Source organism: Python bivittatus, unplaced genomic scaffold (genome assembly GCF_059951505.1).
Source record: "Python bivittatus isolate LINGU-HERP-01145 unplaced genomic scaffold, Pbiv_v1 ctg000070_np1212, whole genome shotgun sequence".
NCBI lineage: Eukaryota > Metazoa > Chordata > Lepidosauria > Squamata > Pythonidae > Python > Python bivittatus.
This window is the reverse complement of record NW_028277034.1, coordinates 54,655,944-54,679,151: the sequence shown is the minus strand read 5'-3', so window position 1 is coordinate 54,679,151 and position 23,208 is coordinate 54,655,944. Positions and strand designations below refer to the sequence as shown.

The following is a 23,208-nucleotide window of genomic DNA, read 5'->3' as shown; positions in this document are numbered from 1 at the left end:
TCATTATTCACCCTATAGGAAGCCCTCTCAGACTTTACTCAAGAAGTAGTGCTATGGAAGGAGATCAGGAGGACATAGCTTCCATCAGCTGTAATGATGGAAGCTCTTGTGTACAACTTCAGTGTTCTGCCAGGAGCTTCTGAGAACCTGATTGTGCTAGTCTGGATCACTTCGGGAGTAAAGGGTTCATCCCACCCTGAATTGAGATTCACAAACATGGACCACAGTGGTATTTGGATTGTCCAAAATGGTCTGAAAAGTGGTGCAAACTTTCAGGGTATCTTGAATTTATCCATTAGGAAAGATGTTACCAAAACATATATTTTGAGACCCCATGGGAAGATTGGTCTCAAGAAAGGATGGTCTGAGCTGATTTTCAGAAAGAGGAAATAGAAAAACTATAAATGATCCAGGACAAAGCTTCTGACTGTGGCCTGACATTTGTGAATGAAAGGGATTTTTTACTTTGCACATCCTACCCCCTCCATTAATTCCAGATTTCTACCTAAAATGTTCCAAAGTGTAATGCTGCTCTCTTCCAGCAGGGGGCTCCCTTGCCCTTTTCCAGACTGGTGGGCTAATGCCCGGGGAGGTCTAAGAATAACTTTCTGAGTCAGCCTCAATGCCTTTTAATTTTAGATGAATCAGGACTCTGCGTGACTGTATTGTTAATTCGTATTATGGGTAAATAGCAGGCACTTCCAAGGCATTGGTGCTAAATCCTAGTGTCAAAGCAGCTTGAAAGGGATTGTTTGGCATTAGAAGCACGAAAGTATCAAAATCTCGAAAGCAAGAAGGTAAAACACATGCACATCATATCCTTCAACAAGAAGCATTTGAAAGCTGTTCACTGGCAACTTTTTCATTGCTTGGAGGGTCCCAAATCAGCACAGCTTGTTAGGTATGACCCTCCTTTTCAAACCTTCAAGATTCCAAGCTGCATGCAGGTAGTCCTCAACTTACGACCATTTGTTTAATGACCATCCAAAGTTACAATGGTGCTGAAAAAGGTGACTTATGACCAGCCCTTGCACTTACGACCATCGCAGCGTCCCTGTGGTCATGTGATCAAAATTCGGCAAATTTGGCAACTGGCATGTATTTATGACGGCTGCAGTGTCCCAGGGTCATGCGATCGCCATTTGCAACCTTCCTGGAGAGCTTCTGATGAGCAAAGTCAATGAAGGAAGCTGGATTTGCTTAATGACTGCGGCAAAAAAGGTCGTAAAATTGGGCGCAACTCACTTAACAACTGCATTGCTTACCGATGGACGTTCCAGTCCCAATTGTGGTTGTAAGTTGAGGACTACCTGTATTCACTGGGAAGGTAGACCTTCCAAATAGGGACCGCTGCTTTCTGCTATGGCTCATTGACTGGAGCAGCTGCAGACTACATGGAGAAACCAGACTGCTTCTTCAGTGGAATGCCCTGCAGAAGTATTGGACTACAATGCCCATCTACCCCAGCTGGCTGATAGTTGAAGTCTAACACATCTGGTGGGCACCGTATTGGAGGAGGATGAAATTAGAAGTTGATTATGTGCCATCAAATCACTTTTGACTCCTAGCAAACACGCAGATAGATTTTCTCCACGAGAAACTAGAGGTACCAGCCCCTGAATCCCTAGTTAACTGCAGGTTTGAGGGGAGTTGGGCAGGTGTGAACCTTCTGTCCATTAAAAAAGGAAACTGCCCACTCCAGAAAGGAAACATCTTTGACGCCTCCTCCGTTCCATGCTAGAATATAGTTTTGTATTGCACGCATAATCCAATTTGCAACATTGATGTGGAATCCTCATGCACGCTAGACGCTTTTCCTGGAAGATGGATCTGCACATTAGCGTGTGTGAATTTATATTTACTTATGCCTGATGGACTGTTGGTGCACTTGGGTAGCTGCTGGTGGGTCAAAACTTTGGAACATCTGAAGTGATTCAGACTTACAGTCCATTGTGCTATTATAACTGAAAACACCTCTCTGGAATCAAACAGAGGTTTTATTTCCAGCCCAAGACGGAGACTGTGAAGGATTTAACATTAGGAAGTTTCTTGCAAGCAGGACCTGAATGACAAGGGAACGGTCTCCCTTGGAAGTGAAAGACATTCCAAGCACCTCTCTTTTGCTACAGCTGAATCAAAGGTAGATGGCCACCTTTCAGGGATGCTGACAGTGGTGTGGTCAAAAAAGTCAAGATGTCAGGCACAATGTTGTGACTGAAGGTGCGCCTGTTTTTGATTGCATTGCATGTGCACATAAAAAACAGGCAGAGCTTCCATCACATTGCTCTAGCTGTCATCTTGTGTTTTTAACTAGACCCTGGATGCTGGACTATCAGGTTTCCTACATCCAAAAGGGTTGGACTAAATAGGTGGAAGGAGTTTCCACCTCCATAAGTTTGTGAAGTCGGGCTCTTTTGCTTGGGAAGGACATTCTCTACCACCAAGCCACCTGTCCTTATTGCCTTCTGTGAGGTTCTCCAGGGTCGAAGGACCATTTCTTACCCAGTTATTATAGGGATGGACTACTTTGCAGGGAATTTCATTGGTTGAGTCACTGAAAGTCTGCTGTAGCTCTGCACGAATGAATGGACTAGACCAGCCTTCCAGAACCTGGTGCCCTGGAGTCTCGATGGAACTACAGCTCCCTTCACCCTAGCTGACAACAATGGGAACTGTAACCCAAGCTCATCTCATCCCATCAGGAAATGAGTCTTGCTCTGACTCAAGCCCTGCAAATGCCAAAATGTAGTTGAATTTTATATCTCCTCACTGGGCTGTCTCTTACAGCCTGCAAGGAAATTTTTTTTTTTTTTGCTCTAATCTCTTTTACTCCTTGTAGGAACAGAAACGTTCCTTCCCTCCTTATGACCCCATCCAATCAAAGCTAACTCTGAGCAGCATAGCCCAAACTGTAAACAGAATAAATAAAAAAAAAAGCATGCAATACACATTACAGCAGCCACAATTCATTAAAAAAAATTAACTGTACCAAATAGCCGGTGAATCTAATCCAGTTCAACAACTTTCCCACAAAAAACCCAACTACTGTTGCTGGAGGGCGCAGATCCTATCATTCTAGTGCCCAAGTCCTCTTTTGATGGCCTTCTTAAAAACAAGGAGGGATGGGGCCATTTGGATATCTGGAGAAATGCTGCCCCATAGAAGGTGGGCGGCAGTGATAGAGACTCCTTGGTTCCTGAAGTTGGTAATTACCAAGTGATTCCTACTGGATCTTCATGGGCAGGCTACTACTATTATTCCAACAGATCCAACTGCTAGTGACAGACTATCCCTTCCTTTTTTATTCAGGGTAAAACTCATAAGGGCACATCAGCTATCAGACAGTTTTAGAGTTACCAGCCGCATGTCCCTCACAGTGCAAGAGAAATGCCCCCTCCTTTTCAAACACTCAAACACACTGACACGCCTGATGTTAAATTTGGAATTCGGGGCCGGAATGCCGCCAAAATCTGAGAGGTCTGTGGTACAATCAGCACGATGCAAGTATTTTTGGAAGGATGTTTGTTATGGCTTGAATTCACATGCTGAAACGGCCAGGATGAGTCTCAGGGCAGGTTGCAACCCTGTTTTTATTGCACCTTCCTAAAAGCAAGGGTTTTTCCAAGTATTTGTCCTTTCCTACCCCCAAAAAATCATGGAAAGGGCAGTGAAAATTAGACTTTTTCTAAACGTTAGGTGGCGAGAAAGATGGAAATGAAGCAAGTTGGACTTAAACCCAGGTCCCCCAAATCCTGGCTATCCCTTTAACAACTGGACTGCACTGCCACTCAAATGTCTGCAAACTGGGACAGAAGTTTGCTGGATTAGAAGTCTGTTACCAAAAGCAGGCAATTAAATGACTTGGCGGCCATCAAATGTTGGCTTCCAAATTCCTACCCACCCCTTGTTATTTTCTAACAGCTGCCAGGCTTTTTCCCCTGGCCAGGGGCCCAACCCTTGTCCTGGCTCTTTCAGACTTCTAATCTGCTTGTACAATGGCATCATTCCAGGAGAGGGATTTTGAGACGGTGGCTCAGAACTGCCCCATTGCTGCTACTATGTCAGTCCAGAAGTTCTCCCAAGTTCAATCCAGCAATGAAGTCAATGAGTTCCATATGTTTGCTTGCCTCCCTGATGCTAGAGGGACTTGAAGATATGTCCTCTGAGGTCAGGCTGAAGGAACGGGAGAGGTTCAATCAGCAGGAAAGAAGACTTACTGAAGACATGATAGCTGCGTTCTGCTACAGAACGGGAAGCTACAAATAAGAAGGTCAAGAACTCTTTTCCATAGCCACAGAAACAAGGGCAATAAAGAATGGGGATAAGTTGCCATCACCTAGATTTCATTTAAATATAAAAGAAAACTTCCTGAAGCTAAGATCGGTACCACAGTGAAACAGTCTACCGATGTAGGTTATGGGTTCTCCATCTCTGGAGGCTTTCAAGAAGAGGTTGGATAACTACTTCTCAAGGATGGTTTCATTGGCTACCTGCACATTGTACTACTACTACTACTACTACTACTACTATTTTGTACACCACCTGACTCCCAGCAACTCTGGCAGTTCACAAGTAACCAACTAACCAACCAACGATACAATGGTGAAAACAAGGGACAAAAGATGGCAAAAACTGAGCAACAGCAAGAAACAGACTCACATTGCCCAGAAAGGGGCTTCAATCACCCTCGCCAGAGGCCTGGGTGAAGAGCCGGGTCTTCAAGACCCTTGAAACACCAACAGGGTGGGGGTCCTCCTGGGTCTTGGGGGGAACCTCATTTCTTGTGGCCCCTTCGAACCCCATGGTGCTATGATTCTAGGTGAGGAGCAATCCCTTGGCCAGGAATGGTGGTTTGGACAGCAGCCTCTCCTGGCCCCTAAGTGTCCCTTCTTTCCCCTCTGTTGCTGCGGTCATTGTTATCTCTTCCTTTGCTGTTGCAATCACTCAGTGCCCCTATTTCAAAAGATGCCAGGAACCAGAGATGTTATTGCTGCGATAGAGAACCAGCCCCAGGCACACCTGGAGACTCCATCGACTTGTAGAGGCCACCCTCGGTTGTAGGGGCCCCAGCTGGCAGTAATGCAAGCCACTCAATCCAATCCAGGGTATAAGGTGTTGGTTATGACCTTTCAAGCCCTTCGTGGCATGGGCCCAGGTTACCTGAGGAACCATCTTGTCCTGGTTACATTGATCTGTCCTATCTGGTCCGGCAGGAAGGGCGTGTTACGGACCCCGTCGGCTGGAGAAATTCGACTGGTGGGATCTGGGAGGAGAGCCTTTTCTGCTGTTGCCCCTGCCCGGTGGAATATCTTGCCCCCTGAGGTGACATTGGCCCCCACTCTTTTGGCCTTCCAGAAGAGCGTTAAGACCTGGCTCTGCCAACTAGCATGGGGACCCAACGGGGGTTTGCAGCACTGCGGATGGCTGGTTGGTGGCTTGAAGACGCTCTCTCCGCCTTTTAACTCTGTATATTTCCGTACAGATTTTTATTGTTTTTTTAATGGCTTTTTTACGTGTAAGCCGCCTAGAGTCCCTTGTACAGTGAGAGGGACGGCATATAAATTTGATTAATAAAATAAATAAATAAATAATGATGCAGAGACCTCCTAATTATAGTGTAATTAGGTAATTTCGGATTCTAAGCTCATTGGCATTATATTTCTCTCTTTTCTATGCAGGCGTGGGCTGGACGTTGCGTAGATATATGACATATTTATATTTATATATATAAAAATCCCCTTTTGAAGCCATTGGCCCAACTCCGATCAGGACTCTAAAAACCAATGCCCTAATTTACACCACCAAAATGGTATATCTGCGTGGAAAAAAAAATCTAAAATGCCCTGAAAAATAAAGGAAAACAGACCCAGTTAATGGGGGCAGGACTGAGATCACATGGCTATGGCCACCATCTTGACTTTTTTGACCTTCTTCCCTGCAGACATTGTTGGGGGTCCTTGGATCCAAAGAGATGGCCTGTCCTTGCTTTGGGAGGAAGGCTTATTAAAGGGAGCCAGATCTGGTGTGTTTTGGGGGTCCCACTGAGAAGTCTCTGGGCTGTGGCCCTAAAGTTTTGCCTTGTTGGCATCACCCTCTCCAAGTCTGCAGTAGGAGCCCCCCCACCCCCAGCTCAAACTGCTGAACATTTGCAGCTTCCTTTTCCACCATGTTCAGATGAGGTCCATTCCAACACTCTTGGGTTTGCCCCAAAAGAGGCTTAAGAAAAAAGAAAGGAAGCCCTCAGGAAACAAGGGAAAAATCCAGGGTTCTTCTCTGGCCATGCTTGCCATTTCCCATCATGCCCCTCCCTGGGCCTTTTTCTCCCCCGTGGAAAAAAAACCAGGCCGTGGCTCCAGCCCAAGGATCCTGCTGGGCGACCGCTTTACAATGCCTCTGTGTGTCCTGCTAATGACCTGTTATACAACAAAATGAAGATTTATTCATTCTCTGCCTCCCGGTTTGGCCAAAGCAGGGCTTCTGCGTGTGTGCGTGCCTGTCTTGTCATCCATGAAAGACGGCGCATTGATGAATTGCTGGCGTGTTGCAAAACGCAACCACTGAACTTCGCCGCTGTACCCCGCAGGCTTTGCAGCTCAGGTGGGGGGATTCAGCTCCATCTTCCTCTGAGGCTGGAAGAGGGTTCATTTTTCTAAAGTAACGCTCCCCCCCAGTAGATGAAAGTGAAGGGAAGAAATTGGCCCTGGACCTGTTTAGACCAGAGAGAGCCATTAAACTTTTTTGCAGATTAAAATATCTACTGGTGAAGTGTGGCTGGAGATATTTATGATCTACTAAGTGGGTTCAGTAAAGTAGCCTCAGTGCACGCTTCATATTGCCGCAACGCTGGCCACCAGATGCTGGCTCCCTGGGGCTTCCCATCTGGGCCCCAGTTTGGCCCCATTGCAAGAATCCCTCTCCAGGATTTCAGCTGCTTTCTCCAATACAAGCAATGACACTAAACCTCGTTCTCACCAAAGCGAATTGGGATACAAGCCAAGAGGCCAGCTCGTGTTAGTTTTTCTTTTTTTTTAAACAAAAACAGAAATAAAACACTCTTCCTGATTACTATCTGCTTTTCTCTTTCATCCTGGGTTTTCAGAAGCAGACTCGCTACCAAGGATTTCAAAGGAAGCAAACAAGGAATAGCCGGATCTTCAAAAGCCAGGGCCTGTTTGCTAGACCAAGTGCGATTTTTGCAGCTTCCATTTCCCCATTCTCAGGGGTCCCTGAAAATGCATTTCCCTGGTGCCAAGGAATTATTTCCAGTCTGTAGCCCCCATCCCTTCAAGGTGTAACAAATTCAAGATGGTCGTGGCTTCGCTTTTGCCCCGCATGGCCCTATCGTGCCCATCCTTTAGTAGGGTTGTGCAACACATGGCATTTTGGCCTGCCAAAAGTCACTTCAGAGTTCACAGGTGTGAACGCTGCACCTGTCTGCAACACCTTAAAGAAGATGTACCTTTTTCTAGGGAGGCACAATCTTTTGGGTACACCCGACCATTGGTTAGGGCACTAGATTTCAAAGATTCAGGAAACAGGGTGAACCAATGGAGAAGAAAGGAGCGTCCCCATCTATCACTCCTCTGGTTCTTCTTCTGTTTCCAGACATCAGCATTTCGCCCAACATGGACAGAACAAACGGAGGGTTGGAAAGGAAGACATTAGAGAACAATCACATTTGGATTATTGGATGCAGGAAGGAAAGAGAGAATGAAAGTTTGGAGTCGAAGCTGTGACTTCGTGGACACGTGCAAGCACGTTTTCTGGACAGGGTTACCGAAGCGGTTGGCCACTGCCTCCTCCCAAGATTTCTTTTTCCTTCCTCGTCGAGCCTGCAGCTGTAGGATTTCTAGTGATCTCCCATCCAACTGCTAAGCAGGAAGACTTGCGTCCAGATATTTGCACAGTCATGCAATCCCTGGTGATTCTCTCTCCGTCTGGTCTACCACGCAAGGCTGCTGTGGTACGTAAGAGCAGGAAAGGGAAGGGGACTGTGCAGGAGTCCAGAGAGAGAAAAAAGGGAGAGAAGACAGGATGTCAGACAAGGCAAAAACAGAGAAGTAATGGAGGCTCCTGCTGGGCTCACTTGAAATCAGCCCTGGGCGGGCAGGGGTGGGGGGAATCTCTGTGCCCAGATGACCTTGGTTCACTTGTGCACAGACATCCTCCTCTTCTGAGCATCTCAGCGCAGAGATATGGTGAGAAGGTCCTTTTGATGGGACTGCTTAAGGAATGAGCCTCTCTTCCCTCATTGCAGATGGAGAAAAAAGATGGAACCAGACAGCATTTCCTAAACCAGATGGAACTAGGCTTTCATTGCCTAGTGAACAGCGTGCCAAGTTGGAGCTTCAGGCTGTGCTCTTGGGAACTAATTCAGATCATGGGTAAGAAGAGAGAGAAGATGGGAAGGAAGTGGTTACATGATGGTGAACAGGACTCTCTGTTTTGCATCTAATCTCCACCCTGAACCCTCCAGATGCCCTTGAGTCGAGGGGTATGACTTCTGTTGGCTTGAGGGCTGCCCTCCAAAAGTGGGCGGGGTGTCCCGCGAAGGCACGGCCATCTTTTGAACCCTTGTGCAAAGGCCCCAGGAGTTTCTAAGGCTGGTGGAAAATATTGTTCAGTAACCAAGGAAGACAAAAGGTGTTCCTTGAGTGAGCTAAGACTGAAGGAAGATGCTACATAGAATATATCTTTGTATACCAGCTGTTGGGGCCCAAAGGCAGAAGGTGACCTGTTTCATTAGACCTTTTTCAGCCTATTGCTGGAAACAGAAGACTGACTCAGAAGAACCCCCAATTTGATTAAGCAAAAGTCCTTTTTTTGCTTTTTTGCTCCAGTTTTGCTCGACTTTGGGGGTGAAAGGTCTTGTGGAAATTCCATCACTGCATTTTTACGGGTGGATATACTTAATGTTTTCAGCAGAAGTCTCCTCTGTTTATGGCAGGTTAGTGCTCCTTTCCTGAGTGATCCCAGACAACCAGGGTTAGTTCACCTAACCAGGGATAATGGTATCAATGTGGTGATTCTGGGCATTGCATAACCAATCCAAATTGATTATGCAATGATGTCATTAAAAAAAACCACAGAGGCAGAAGATAAAGTTTCCATCTTTAGCTGGATGGATAAACATTTTTCTCCTGTTTGCACCCCCTGCCCTGGAAATCACCAACCAGGACTCTTTCCCTAGGAATGAAAAAGCTGATAAAAATGCACCTTGCTTCAAATATGCCCTTTAGTTGAGAAAACCGATGCTGTTTTAAAGTTTGACATATTCCGACAACTCGCTCAGCATCTCCAATTGTATTTCAACCCCCCCTCCCCGCCAGGGATCCAGATTCTGCTAGTTACCTTTCGAATGGCTAAAGAACACTCTTGTTTTTTTTCAAAAAAATATCTTTTCAGCTTTACCCAGCATGTTTTTCTGTTTTGCTCCAGCTCAGCCATCATTTTAAGGCCGTGCTTTTTTGCTTTTCTCTTTTCTTGGAAGCCTGAGAGATGTATTTCCTGTCTAAAAGCAAGATGTGACCCTAGAAGACTCAAAGGCGGCGATGGGAGGGAGGAAGATGCAGAGAAATAAAAAGACAAGGTTGCAGAAGCTTGATCAGTTTGCTTGGAAGGAACAGAAACCCACTTGCTGGTGAGTTTCTCCGAGGACTATGCTGTATTTCCACTTTCTGAACGCTTTCTTCCTTTGCTCTGTTCACAGAATACAAACATGGAGGCAAAACCAAGCCGTTTCAAACCCAGGGGTGTTTGCAAAAGGGGGAGGGGTCAAAAAAGTCAAGATGGCAGCTGTGGCCATGCTGTTGAAGTCCTGCCCCGTTTTTATGTGCGTCACATGCAATGGGTTGTGGTCCCAAACTGTTTTGGGGATTTAAAAAAAATTATATTGTTATAAGACATACATCGTACGTTATATTATTTTTTTTGCTGTGGTATTTGTACAGTATTGACTAAAGTTTATTAATGCTCTGATGCTTAGATAACTTAGACCATTAGGGATAATTAAGGTTGTGGCCCCGATCTTGACTTTTTTACCCCTTTATGGATATCCCTGTTCAACCCCTATGCATATGGAGATCAGGCCTCCCCACTGTCATTTTTTGGGAGGAAAACATTCATATTGAACACAGAGATGCTGCCTAAGCCAAAGTCCCATGTTCCTAGGTTCATTTATACCACGCCATTAGAGCACATGGTAATTTGGATTACGTTCAGCAGTATAGGCAGGCCTCTGTGCCCGAGGAGATTATAACTTAAATGCATGGCTCTCTCCATCACTTCTGCTTCAGCTCTCCATGTTCTCAAAAGCAGTCTGAAGATTGTCTTCAAACCTGACCACCTCAAAATGCTAAGAAGAAGAAGAAGCATAAATCACTGTCCTGCCCTGAGCCACTCTAGAGATTACAGGAACAAAATTAACCTTATCCCCCTTGAGATAAAAGGAACTTGAAATAAATTTGCATCTATGTTATGTGCATTTGTCTGCCTGCATGAAAGAAAAAAAAATCTTAGCAATTCCCAAGAGGCGGAACCAAAAAGGCAGCAAAGCCACCATTCCCTTTAAAAGACCTGCTACCACAGCTGAAGCTTAGGAGATGTTCCTGCAAGCCCACAAGCTCTACCCAACCAGAGCACATCAAAGAAAAGTCTGCTTTTAGTGCAATTCCCAACACACCCAAAACATAGCCCAGATATAAGAGCCAGCTCTTGAATGCAGCCAATGGTGTGAGCTCACAAAGGCCTGAGTCCCCTTTTGAACTGGTGCAAGAGTTCTCGTGTGAAAGTGCTGTGAGTAACATCAGAGAGACACGAACAGAAGAGGGTACCAGCCAAAGGAAAAATGAGAGCAAACGCTGCCGTACATATGTCAACCTTCATAGTTGTGGAGAAGTGAATAAGCCAATGGGGAAGAGCTGGAAATAGGAGAGACAAGACGGTTTGTAGAAGAAGGTGCAGAGTTGTCCCAGATGGAAGACTGAGTTGAACCGGATTAAATGCATGTAGCTTTGGAGGATATTTGTGCTAATGAACAACAATCAAAGAGTTGGAAATAGGAGACATGTCATTCCTAGGATTTGAAGGCCTTCCTTCTCTTTCCTGCCTCTTCCCCCAACATCCAGTGATATTTTGTGTGTGCAAGTTGAACACTTGCTGAGCCTCATCTCGACTGGCACCAGCAGCCTTTGAAAAATAAACCCTCAGGGTTTAGAACTTGAGCATCATGGGACCAGACACCTGGCAGGTTCTTCTCCGCAAGGTCCAGACACATGACTCAGATGTCTTAGGAAGTCTCCAGAAGTTGAGCTGGACTTGGAGATGTTCCTTTTTTATTTTGCAAGTGAAGTGGATAGTGTAGGAAGATGCACCTGTTTGGCTGTGGGATTTTAGCTCTAGAAAGCTTTCCCCTCTAATCTAAGAAAGCCTCACCTGTGTTACTTCGGCATGAGGTGGAGATCTTTTTATTTTATGAGCATGAGGATGAAATTTCGGATGGTTTTGTGGGTGATGGAACTCCTTTATTTATGTTTCCTGCTTTGTTGAGAGCTGTTGAAGGCAACTCTGAAAGGGAACCACATCAACACCACCACTGTGGGTGTCTGCAGAGTGTGGTCAAAAATGTAAAGATGGCAACCACAACAGCAGAGCTTCGATCACACCATCGCGGTCATCATCGTGATGTTTTTGACCATACCTGTGGACACCGGCAAGATAGAAAGCAGATGGAAGAAGCTATTCCTTTTTCCAGGAAGTGAGGAAAAAAAAAAGACTTTATCTGGAAGTTGGAACTCTGTGCCCCAGAGGCCAACCTTTGCAAAACGTGTGTTTTTTTCAAATGCTCCTTTTCCAGGCTTAGCTGTGGTCCCTTGCCAAAAAGAACACAAGTGATTTGCCAAGTTCCAGCCTTTCCCCTAATGGATTCCGTGTGAAAAAATGCACATATTTTCCCATAATCTTTGACAGCTTGGGGGGTGGGCATCTCCTTGGGCTATGAGTGTCCTTGCTTGCACTCTCTTCCCACCTAGGGACCCCAGAGGGACCTTGAGGCAGACCAGATGCCCAGGAAATCTTTCCTCAAACTCCATCTTGTCTTCTGACGGCTGGAAGAATTGCCGAGGAGACATTCCAGTTTGATTTCAGCAAAGAGAATGGGAAAAGGAAGAGGATGAAAACAGGACACCCTGAATAGAGACGGGCTTTTGCATGGTCCATGTGCCAAAGGGAAAACAGGGTGAACTTTGTTTTCAAACTTTTCTGCTCTTCCATAATACAGTCACTTCCTTTGGGCCTTGTCAATTTTAGCCTAACCAGATCCTCTTGTTGCCAGGGCCTCCTTGCTTGTGTGCAGCTTTTAATGTATTTATAGGAAACTGCAAGCAAGCGAAGAGTCAATACTTGGATGAAGATCCTACTGATTTGAAGAGTTCTCCACCCATCCTTGAATGGGTAGAAAACTCGTCTCTCCCTGCCTTGATAACTGGTTCTTGGTCTCTGCCAGTCCCTCTCCAGTGTCATGGGAGATAAAACCTAAGAGACAGAAGCATCCACGGGGGTAAAAAAAGTCAAGATGGTGACTGCAACTGCCTGATCAAAGCTCTGCACCTTTTAATATGCTTTGCACATGTAAAGCTTTGATCTTGCTGCCATCTTGAATTTTCTGACCCCCTGTGGACATCCCGCTAACAGATTTTACATACCCTTGGATGGTGCTGGAAGAAAGGGGAATAGGCTCCTTGAATCACGCAACAGCTCAACGTAACTTAAGGTTGTCTTCTTGCAAGCTGGGGATGGAAGGCAACCGGATGGGGACAGAGGAGAAAAAAAGAGGTTACCACAGTTAGCAGTAAATGGGGAAATCCTTAATCCCAGTTGGATACAGTGGCACAGATGGAAAACGTTTGGTAGGTAAAAATAAATGCCTAAATAAATTCTGGCACGGCATGGAGAGCCCCGTGTCTTTGTCATTCTTAGCTTGAAGGGCTCTTAAAAAAAAACAAACAGCATCTATTTGGGAAAATTGCAGACAAAACAGTGTAAACTTCAGTTTCCGCGTATAGATGCAGGCGCGCGTGTGTGCGCATACATTAAAGCTAGTGGTTTTCAAATCAAGATCATATTTAGGAAATCTGTATGGGGAAAAACAAAGTAGAAATAGCTGCAAAAAAGTATATTTAGGTTATTGGGTTTAAGCAACACTTATATTAAGGAAAATTGTATAGGAGAAAAACAACTATCGGGGTAAAATTAAAGAACTCTTGAGCCAGATTCACATCTGTGCAGTTTTTTTTGCCAAGAGTAGATATGTTCTTTTGGGATGTTTTTGATTTTCCAGGCCAGCCCACATCCTAGGATTTCCTGGCAAGTCTCCCATCCAAGTCATAACCTGGCCTGACCCTGCTTAGCTTCCAAGCCCAAGCCAGGTAGGACAAGTGCATAGAGACCCTTATGCTAGGTTTAACATTCCCAAGAAATCCAACACCCTAAGACAAGCAATACTTATCCCAGAAAGTTAGCCAGCCATAACCAAAAGAAATTCAGGGACTACTGTGATTTAGACCTAATACACCATAAAAAAGGTTCAAAACTGCTTTGGTTTCTTTTTTATTCCCTCCCTGCTTGCCCCTCTCTCGAACGGGCCGGCCTGTTTCCACCCTCCTTCGTTTTTTGCAAACTAAGATTAGGCAGACTTCCTGTGGCAAATGCAGAAAAGGAGACTGTACTTCGAACACCTACCCAACAAACTCAATTGCTTAATGTACTATAACTAATTTAATCAAGAATTTCTTTATCGGGCGATAGCCACGATCATTTACTCTGGTGGAGCTAATCGTGCAGAAGGCAGTGAGGGAGGAACGAAGATGCAAAAAGCCCAATTTGCAGGCCTGGAAATCTGACTGGGACCCCCCTCTGGCTTCGGAGATTTTGCTTGGGAAAGGCTCACCCTCCTTCCAGCCAAAATATTCAAACCTCGATCTAGAAACGTCAGTGATTATGTTTGCGTTTATTTTTAAAATGGCAGCTGGATGCTTTGGAAAGAGAATTTCTTTGCGGTCATTTCTGAGTAATTTGGGGCCTTTTTAAATAAGAGTAGAATCCGTGCAAGACGGAGTGTTATGACATCTCCTCCATTGACGCAAGAGCTCCTCAGGGCCCTTTGTGAATGTGGACCCCGGCAGAAGCAGTTGCAATGGCTGCACAGTAGATACACAACAAACAGCACAGAGAAATAGCTGTGGAATGTGTGTCATCTAAACACAACTCAGATCCACACGAGAAAGAGGAGAGGCGGATGATGGAAAAGACAACATTTCTTCTGGCAACCGACTGCAACCGTTAATGCCGTATGCTGGTTTCTATTGCTCCTTCTTCAAATTTTATTTTTTGCAAATCTGGACCGGTTGAGGACCCAGGCTCTTCCACACCTTTGACTTGGGATTTTTAAAAAGAGAAAAATGCCTTTTTCTGACTGGGGGAGGGAAGCAAAGACCCTTACATGGAGCTTCTTGAGTGGAGGGCACTACTGATTTTATCAGCCAAGCTCATCTGAATTTCTTTTAGTCAGTCCCACAATGTTGCTGGATTTGTGAATTTTTTTTCCTGCTGATGTGCAGGGCGTGGATGTTCTCTAAGCTGAAACAGAACTATCGTCTGAAAGATACGGTGATCTGGACAACTGTCCAAAAAAATCATCATACATTGGCAGTCGTCTTATCTAAATCAGTGTTTCTCAACCTTGGCAGCTGGAAGATGTGTGGACTTCAACTCCCAGAATTCTGGGAGTTATGTTTTATGCTGGCTGGAGAATTCTGGGAGTTGAAGTCCACACATCTTCCAGCTGCCAAGGTTGAGAAACACTGACTAAATGAGGGAATAATCTGTAACAATTAAGGGGCAGGGCAAGATGGGCATTGGGAGGCCCCACGCTCAGAGATACAGTCGCTTGATGCAGGTAGAGGGGTTGCCTCTTCTCCTGCATAGTTCTCCAGGTGGTGGGGGGCAATGTGCCCTGCCTTGGGCTGGCATCACCAGAAGTCTGCCAGGACTATACCACTGCCCCTTTGCCCAACTCAGGGCGCGACCCGCCATATCCTGCCCAAAGCTGAATGGAGAGGCACCCATTTGTAGGGAATCCAAGGCCGGACATGGCCAGCTTCCATGCAGGACCATGAAAGTCTCTGATTTGCTGCCTTCCTGAGCATAGAACTACGCATTTACTCAAGGGCAGCTGGTGAGAGGAAGCCTTACTCCTCCTTGTAACTTTATAGGATGGTCTGCTCCGCCTCCATCCTTTTTCCCTTCTGGCTCAGCAGCTCAGTCCATCTCCTTAGATGGCGATCCTTATCATGCTGATTTTCAAGGAATTCCAAAAGCCTTCTTGGACATCACGGCGATGCTTAAGGCAAGGGTTTTGCTTGGCAATGCCCTTCCTTCTTATTCTTCCTTTTGGAATGAAAAGAATCTTTAACGAGGAAAAAAAATAAATAAAAAGAGTTTGGGGACCATCTGAGAAAGACTGACAGTTACAATGATGCTTTGGCATCCGGTAGGCAGGACGTAGGTGTCAGAATCCAATCAGGCGCCACGTGGCACCGCGGTGCAAAGGATACAACACACATGCCTCCTTTTTTCTATTTTTAAAATGATTTTGCATGTGACGTTAGGAAATGGAAATGAAAAAGAACCCAATGATGATAAAATCATCAAAAAGAGTACTGTAACGTTAATAATGAACTGGAGAAAAAGAGGCTTTGGAAGTTAAAGAGGGAATTCAAGAGATGTCTTGTCTCTCGGTCTTTGAAACGTCCTCATATTGGAGAAATGAGAAGCTGGGCCATGATGCTTCTAGGTGGCCTAGATTTAACAACATGTTAAAGATGTGAACTTGCTGTATATTAATAGGCTCCCCTGGGAGTTGTTATATGCCCTTGCGTTGCGATGACAACACAATTTGGATCGTTTGTACAATGACATCCTGATACATGAGATGTCTCTTGCCCACCCTGGGGACAGAGGCCTCTGGGGCAGGGTCAAAACAGTCAAGATGGCACGAGCACACCATTGAAGCCCCACCCCTTTCTTAATGCACGGTGCGACTCATGCAAAAAGAGGCAGGGCTTCAATTGCATCATCATGGCTGCCCTTTTGACCCTTTTTCCTCCTGCCCCCCCATGCCCTGTCCATGGGCATCTTGGCATGAGGGGCAGTCATGGGATACCCAAGTTCTGGCCCTCATCTTCCAAGTGGAGGACACTGGGCAAATTTGACATCAATTCTCCTGTTTGGTTTGGATCCCTCTAGAGAAGGATAGGTAATCTGCGACAAGCCAAATTTTGTTGAATTATACTTCCCATTCGCCCCAACACACAGGGCCTACTACAAAGGATGCAGAATTTGTAATTCAGAAATGTTTGGAGTGCCCCAAGTTGCATTTTTCTCTTCTAGAGTATGATGTTTCAAAAATGTCGTGCTTCTGGGGATGTGATGCCTATAATTAAATGTGACTGCAGTTTTGCAAAAACAGATTAAGCTCTGATGCATCCCGACTACCATTCTGTAGCAGACAGATCGTCTATGCAATGCTAAATATCCTCGAATTCCCCCCACTACCCTCCAAATAAAAAAAATACATAACCTGCAATTAAGTTCTTCATTTTTCTTTTAACTGAAACAAGCTGACGCATTGAACAAATTATCAGTGGGCAACAGTAACAGGCCTGTTGACCAAACAATGATTATGTTTGAAAAGAAGGAATCCTTTGAAAAGGGGAAGAGATAAAAGAGTGTTTTTCCTATTTTCAGATTAAAACAAAGGAAGTAATAACCCAGAAAATGTGGAGGAATCCTTGTGATTGACAGGCAAAGAGATGCGGATATTTAAATTGGATTTCAATGTAATTCAGTGGAAATGTTTCATGGGTCCCTTCTCCCTTGAAGTAGGCAGACAGATAGGCAGACAGACAGATTTTTGCAAACTCCAAGTACATGCTGAAGTTAACTGTTCATTCATGGAAGTGGAAAGCTCCACATTCCTTTCTTTCATGCAGCAACGCCTAATTAGATTATCTTCCATTTTACATACTCTACAACTTTCAGAACTCCCAGTCCAGGCTAACTCAAAATGCTGGGTTCTGTAGTCCCAACACTTCTCAAAGGTATTAAATTTGTGTAGACTAGTCCAGTGGCTTCCAAAGCACATAATAAGTCTTGAAAAATCAGAAGGTGGCTGGGGGCCCCTTGTTTTAATTTTATTAAAAGGCTTTTGTGAACGACAAGTCACGGAAGGTGAGTTCAGTGGCCAAGTTAAGGGTGCTGTGCATTTTGGGGTATTGTTTGACCACGCCTAAGCAACCTCACGGGGTAGTCGTGATCGGAAAATGACTGTGGATGATTTCTACTTTAGTCTGCGCTCGGCACGCTCCCGATCAATCCCTCCGTCCAGATCAGAGCAAGCCCAGATGACCCTCAGTTCAGCTAGCAACAAATATAGCTTGATGTTTATTTATGAAACATCAGCAAACATGAAATAGGAAATAGGAGGGAGAGAGACATGAATAGGCGAGAGATAAGGACAGGGAACTTAATATCAAGAATCCACATTATCAATATAGATCTCTAAGGGAGAACTCTGCAGGGCCACTGGAAGCATTCCTACGGCACAGACAGTCACAAATGGAGCGGCCTTCGGTGATCACAGCTTTAACCCTTTTAAATATATAATGGCAGCAGAATAGAGATGGAAGTAAGAACACTAGAACGTCAGAACATAAGCCGTGCCTTGCTGGATCAGACCCGCGCCCTATCTAGTCCAGCAGTCTGTTCTCCCAGCGGCCGACCAACTGCCCAAGGAAGTTCACCAGCCTCCCAGAGATTAGCAGGCAGTCGTGCTGCCATCAGTGCTAAGAGTCCTTGGTCCCCCGGACTTCCACGAATCGGTCCAACCCTTTTTTTTTGAAGCTGGCCAAGCTGCTCGCCAGCACCACAGCTCATGGTCCTGAATGCCAAAGTTGAATCACAAGCTTTCAAAATCATTCCTTTTGTCTGTCCTGAATCACCCAGGAGTCAATTTCATTGCATGACCTCTGGTTCTAGTATTCTGAAAGGGGAAAACAGCTTCTCCTTGTCCACTTTATCTACACCATGCCTACTTTTGTACACCTCAGTCATGTCCCCTCTCATTCTCCTTTATAGAGTAAAAAGCCCCAAATGTCACAACCTTTCCCTGTGGGGAAGATGCTCCAGCCTCTGGATCATCTTTGTTGCCCTCCCCTGAACCTTCTCCAGATCCACTATTTCCTTTTTGAGGTGTGGTGACCAGAACTGCAAACAATATTCCAGATGTGGTCACACCAGTGAGTTATATAAGGGCATTATGTTATCGACATCTCTGTTTTCAATAATAATTTTCAGTAAGAAACGGTTCTGATTAACCCTAAACACTGTTGACCTTTTTTACAGCAGATGCCCACTGTGTTGACACCTTCACTGAAATGTCTACCGTTACTCCAAGTTCTCTTTTCTCATCAGTCACTGCTAGCTCTGATCCCATTAGTTTGTATGAGTAGTTAGGGTTTTGGGCACCCATGAGCATCACTTTACATTTGCTCAGGTGGATTGACATCTGACATTTTGACACTCACTCCCCTAATCTGCAGAGGACTTTTTGGAGTTCTTCATCATCCCTGTTGTTTTGACCCCTCTGAACAATTCAATGCTATCAGCAAACATGGCTATTCTACTAGTCACACCGGATTCTGGATCATTTACAAATAAATTAAAAAGCAAGGGATGTGTTGCAAAGGGATGGAACTAGTAATTAGTTACTAGTTACTAACTCTTATTTTTTGTCTTATATTCTTTAGCCAGTTGCTTGTTTACAAAAGGACCTGCTCTTTTCTTCCATAGCTGTTAAGCTTCCTAAAAAGTCTTTGATGAAGGCTTATCAGAGGCTTTAAGTAGATGCCTGTTGGCTGACCTTATCCATATCTTTATTCACACCCTCAAAAAGTAGGACACCAGGTGATCCCTCCTGCACCATGAAAGAATCAATTTGGGGAATGGGGATGATGTATCCAACACTTGCAAGGAACACAGGGGTGGGGGAGGGGAAGAGGGAGAAGGATAGGTATCATTCATCCTCCTAGCAGGATATTCTTTACTGTGGAGATGACTGGGAAGGGGAGATTAAATTCATCACTCCTTCTAATTTCTGCTTTCTAACAAGCTGGACAAAAATCTTTGGGATCTTCTTGAGTCTGCCAAGCCCTGTCCCTAACACCCATGGAAGGGGAGTAACACTGTTTTCAATCCAGAGTTGAGATGAGCCAATATGTCCTTTTCAAGTTCTCTCTGCTTCTCATTTTCATGAACCTGCCAAGTCCTTTTTTTTAATCATCGGGTCTCATTTTTTGCAAACATCTCAAGTTCCGTCCTGAGAAACGAGAGATTTACTTTTTTGAAAATCAAATACATGCATTCAAGTGTATATGTACGTCGGTGTGCATTTCTCTGAAGGTACATGTTTTCTTTGCAATGTTGTCTAAAGTATAGTTCTTTAGTCTAACCCTAACACAATGCATTTTTCAGCATTATTTTTACAAATCCCTGGTAGGAGCAGAACCACAGGAGGAACTACCTGCAAGAACAGGGCAGCACAGAAACCCTCTTTTAGTAACCTAAAAGAAATATCAGGTCAGATCTCCCCTCTTTTGCAAGACTTCCTTCTGCTTGAGCCAGATGCTAACAGTGGCCTCAAGTGATTTATTATGTGCCATCAAATTGGTGTCAACTCTTAGCAACCACACAGAGGGATTTCCCAAAAAGGGAAAGAATGGGAACCTAAGCCATATCTCTGGGGGTGACTCCATTCTTTGCTCCCATACACCAAACAAACATACACCTCCCTTTACTTTATGACTGCTCAGTTCATACAACACGTTAACCCAATTAGCAAAATACAACGGCCATGTTTGCCTAACATGCAATACCAGAACAAATACACTAGATTACGGCTTATCATGTTGCCCTGGTTCACACCATGTGTTAAAGCAATGGTGGGTTCCCATGACATGCAGAGACACAAACATGGGGAGGAAAAGTCCAGTGTGCTGTGGGAACCCACCTTTGAGCTGGCAAATGACTGAGGCAGATCTGCCTTGAGGGTCCTGACCCTCTTGTCTGATGCTGTCTCAGGCTGAGAGCGGAATTGAACCATTGCAGTCTTCTTTTCACCTCCTGAGGCCTCCCCACCATGAAGAGCTCCCATATTCAGCTCTTCTCAGGGGAAGGGAGGAAGGGAGGAAGGAAGGAAGGGAAGGAGGGAGGGAGGGAGGATGTGATGGATGAATAGGTGGGATGGATGGATGGATGGATGAAAGGAAGGAAGGAAGGGGAGAGAGAGAGAAATAAAAAGAGGAAGGGAGGGAGTGATGGATGAATGGAAGGAAGGAAAGAAAGAAGGGCGGAAAGATGTGAGACTAAGCTGAAGTTGCCATAAGTAAAAGATGAAGCAGGTACATAAACAGAGAGGACAAAAGGCCAGGAACCTTATCTAAAAGGTCCTTTGGAGGAGGTCGATAAGAAGGAAACAAGGTGTTGAGGAAACAAAGGAAAAAATGTTATCTGAACCAGACAAAGGAAGCTGGGCCTGAGCACCTGGAAACCTCCCCCCAGTCCCATCAACAGCTACCTGACCTGTAAATCAACAAGGCAAGAGTAGCTGCCAGTCTTGGGAATCAACAAAGCAAGGACTTTGGGGGATAAAAGGGGTCCTGAAGCCCACCCCCCACTCCTTGAGTCATCTTTAGATCCAGACTTGGTGGCTTCCTCTAGCTAGTGCCTGGCAGCCTAGCTGAGAAGGATGTGGGTAAGTGTGGATGAGTGCGTGTGTGCAGAGGGAGAGAAAGAAAGAGGAAGGGAGGAAGTGATGGATGAATCAATGGGGAGGGAGGAAGGAAGGAAATGGAGAGAAAGGAAGGAAGGAGGAGAGAGAGAGAAAAAGCAAAAGAGGAAGGTAGGGAGTGATAGATGGGAAGGAAGGAAGGAAGGAAGGAAGGAAGGGAGGAAAGAAAGAAAGAAAAAGAGAATGAAAAAGAAAGAAAAAGGAAGGAAGGAGGGAGGGAGGGAAGGAAGGAAGGGAGGAAGGAAGGACAGAAAGAGAAAAAGGAAGGAAGGAAATAGAGAGGAAGGAAGGAAGGAAGGAGGAGAGAGAGAGAGAGAAAAAGAAAAAGAGGAAGGTAGGGAGTGATGGATGGGAAGGAAGGAAGGAAGGAAGGAAGGAAGGAAGGAAGGAAGGAAGGAAGGAAGGAGCAATCAATCAAGCAGCAATTATTTGTGAACCAGAATTTGGTATCATTTCAAACTGCAGAGCTGCATAGTTAACCTCAATCTTTGATCTTGACATTTGAATTGTTGGAAACCATGTCATGCCTTTGAAGTGCAGGCAGCCCTCTTGGCAGAAGGCGGTTACAAGTTCCACAACGTTTCCTGAGTGTCAGCTGGCATGTTCGGTCTGCAAATCTCAGCAGCTGTCTCCATCCGCTTTCCCAGGGACAACCCCAACCTGAAGAAAAGCGGGGGGGGGGGGGGGGGGTTGTGTCTGCACAGCCAACTTGCAAACAGGCACCGCAACGGGGTGCGCACACCTGTTTCTGTGTACAGCGTGAGAAGATGGGATACCGTGACCTCACACTAAGCAGAGGTTTGCTTAGTCAACCTGGTTGTTTAAACTACAATTGGCAGGATTCGTACAACAGACCGCGCCACAGATCCTGGCCCAGTCTCAATAAATCATATTGTAGCCTAGCCATGGTGGGGGAAAGCCCTCAATCCTTGCAAATGAAAAAGAAAAAAAGGTTTACAAGGATAAAGCATGTTTTGCTTTTCTTATCTACAAATGCTTGGATACAGAGATCATATCCAAGCTACAAAAGTTCGGATTGTCACTAAAGAGGAGCAAAAACAAGCAGTCCCAAACGGGGAACGTGGCCCGTAGAAATACAGAATGGAGTAGTGGTGAGGGTGCTGGACTCGGATTGGGGAGACCCAACTTCAAGTCTACCTTGCGCCATGGAAACGCATGGAGTAACTTTGGCCAGGTGCTCTCTCCCTCAGCCCAGCCTACCTCACAGGACTGTTGTGTGGATAAGATGAAAGGAATACCCCTATAAGCCACCTGGAGCTCCTGTTGGATAAAAATAAAAATGATAAACATAAATAGATAATATAAGATAAATATAAGTAGATGAACAGTGTTTCTCAAACTTGGCCCCTTTAAGCCATGTGGACTTCAACTCCCAGAATCCCCCAGCCAGCATGGCTTAAAGGGGCCAAGTTTGAGAAACACTGAGATAATGTAAGATAGATATGATAAACATATTTAGACAAAAGGAAAAGCTCCCATCTACGTTTTCAAGATGAGATTCCGTTCCTCCTACAGAGATTTCTTGGCACCCTAAAAGCTTTGCAAAATGGGGTGCTGCCTTCCAAATTATTATTATTATAATTAGCACAATTGCATTATTAATATAATGTAATTATATTATTATTATCATTATTATTATTAATGATAATGACGATGATGATGATGATGATGATGATAATAATAATAATAATAATAATAATAATACATCCTCTTCTCCAGGTGTAATTAATCTGGGGAAAACAAAACATGGAGCTGCGCTTTATGTATTTCTCAAAGTTATTAGTTGCCCTACAGCTAATCGCCGTCCGGATGACATCCAGTGAAAGTCATAAATAAACTTATCCAATTGCAACGTAATAATTACACAATCAATCAAAGTAGCAATTAAAAGCAGGAAGGGCGGAAAACAGAAATGGGAAAACGGAGCTAAAAACGATGTAAGAGCAGCAGGAAAAGGTTGGGCGTAGATAGGATCCCTGTATCCCAAACCTGAAAAGATTTTAGGGGTTAACGCCAGCCCGTTGCACGATTTACAAAACCAGCGGAACCAAACCCAGGTTTACAAACCCAAAACCAAAGTCTGGGATCCTCTGATTCTAATCTTAATTAAAGCTTCTGAGTGTGTTGGGTTGGTTGGGGATTGATTCTCTGGCTACATCTGCATAAGATGAACAACTGTCCTTTCCAGAGCGGTCCATGGGGGAGGGGGGTCCAAAAAGTCAAGATGGCGCCCATGCCCGCAGCATCGAACCCCTGCCCTGTTTTTAATGCGCAACACACATTAA

General features: G+C 45.0%; 1 protein-coding gene across 1 annotated transcript in view; it reads right to left on the bottom strand.

Moving 5' to 3' along the window:
- Positions 1-23,208, bottom strand: part of ADRA1D (adrenoceptor alpha 1D) — a 52,418-nt gene that overhangs the window by 6,394 nt on the left and 22,816 nt on the right. The window lies entirely within an intron of this gene.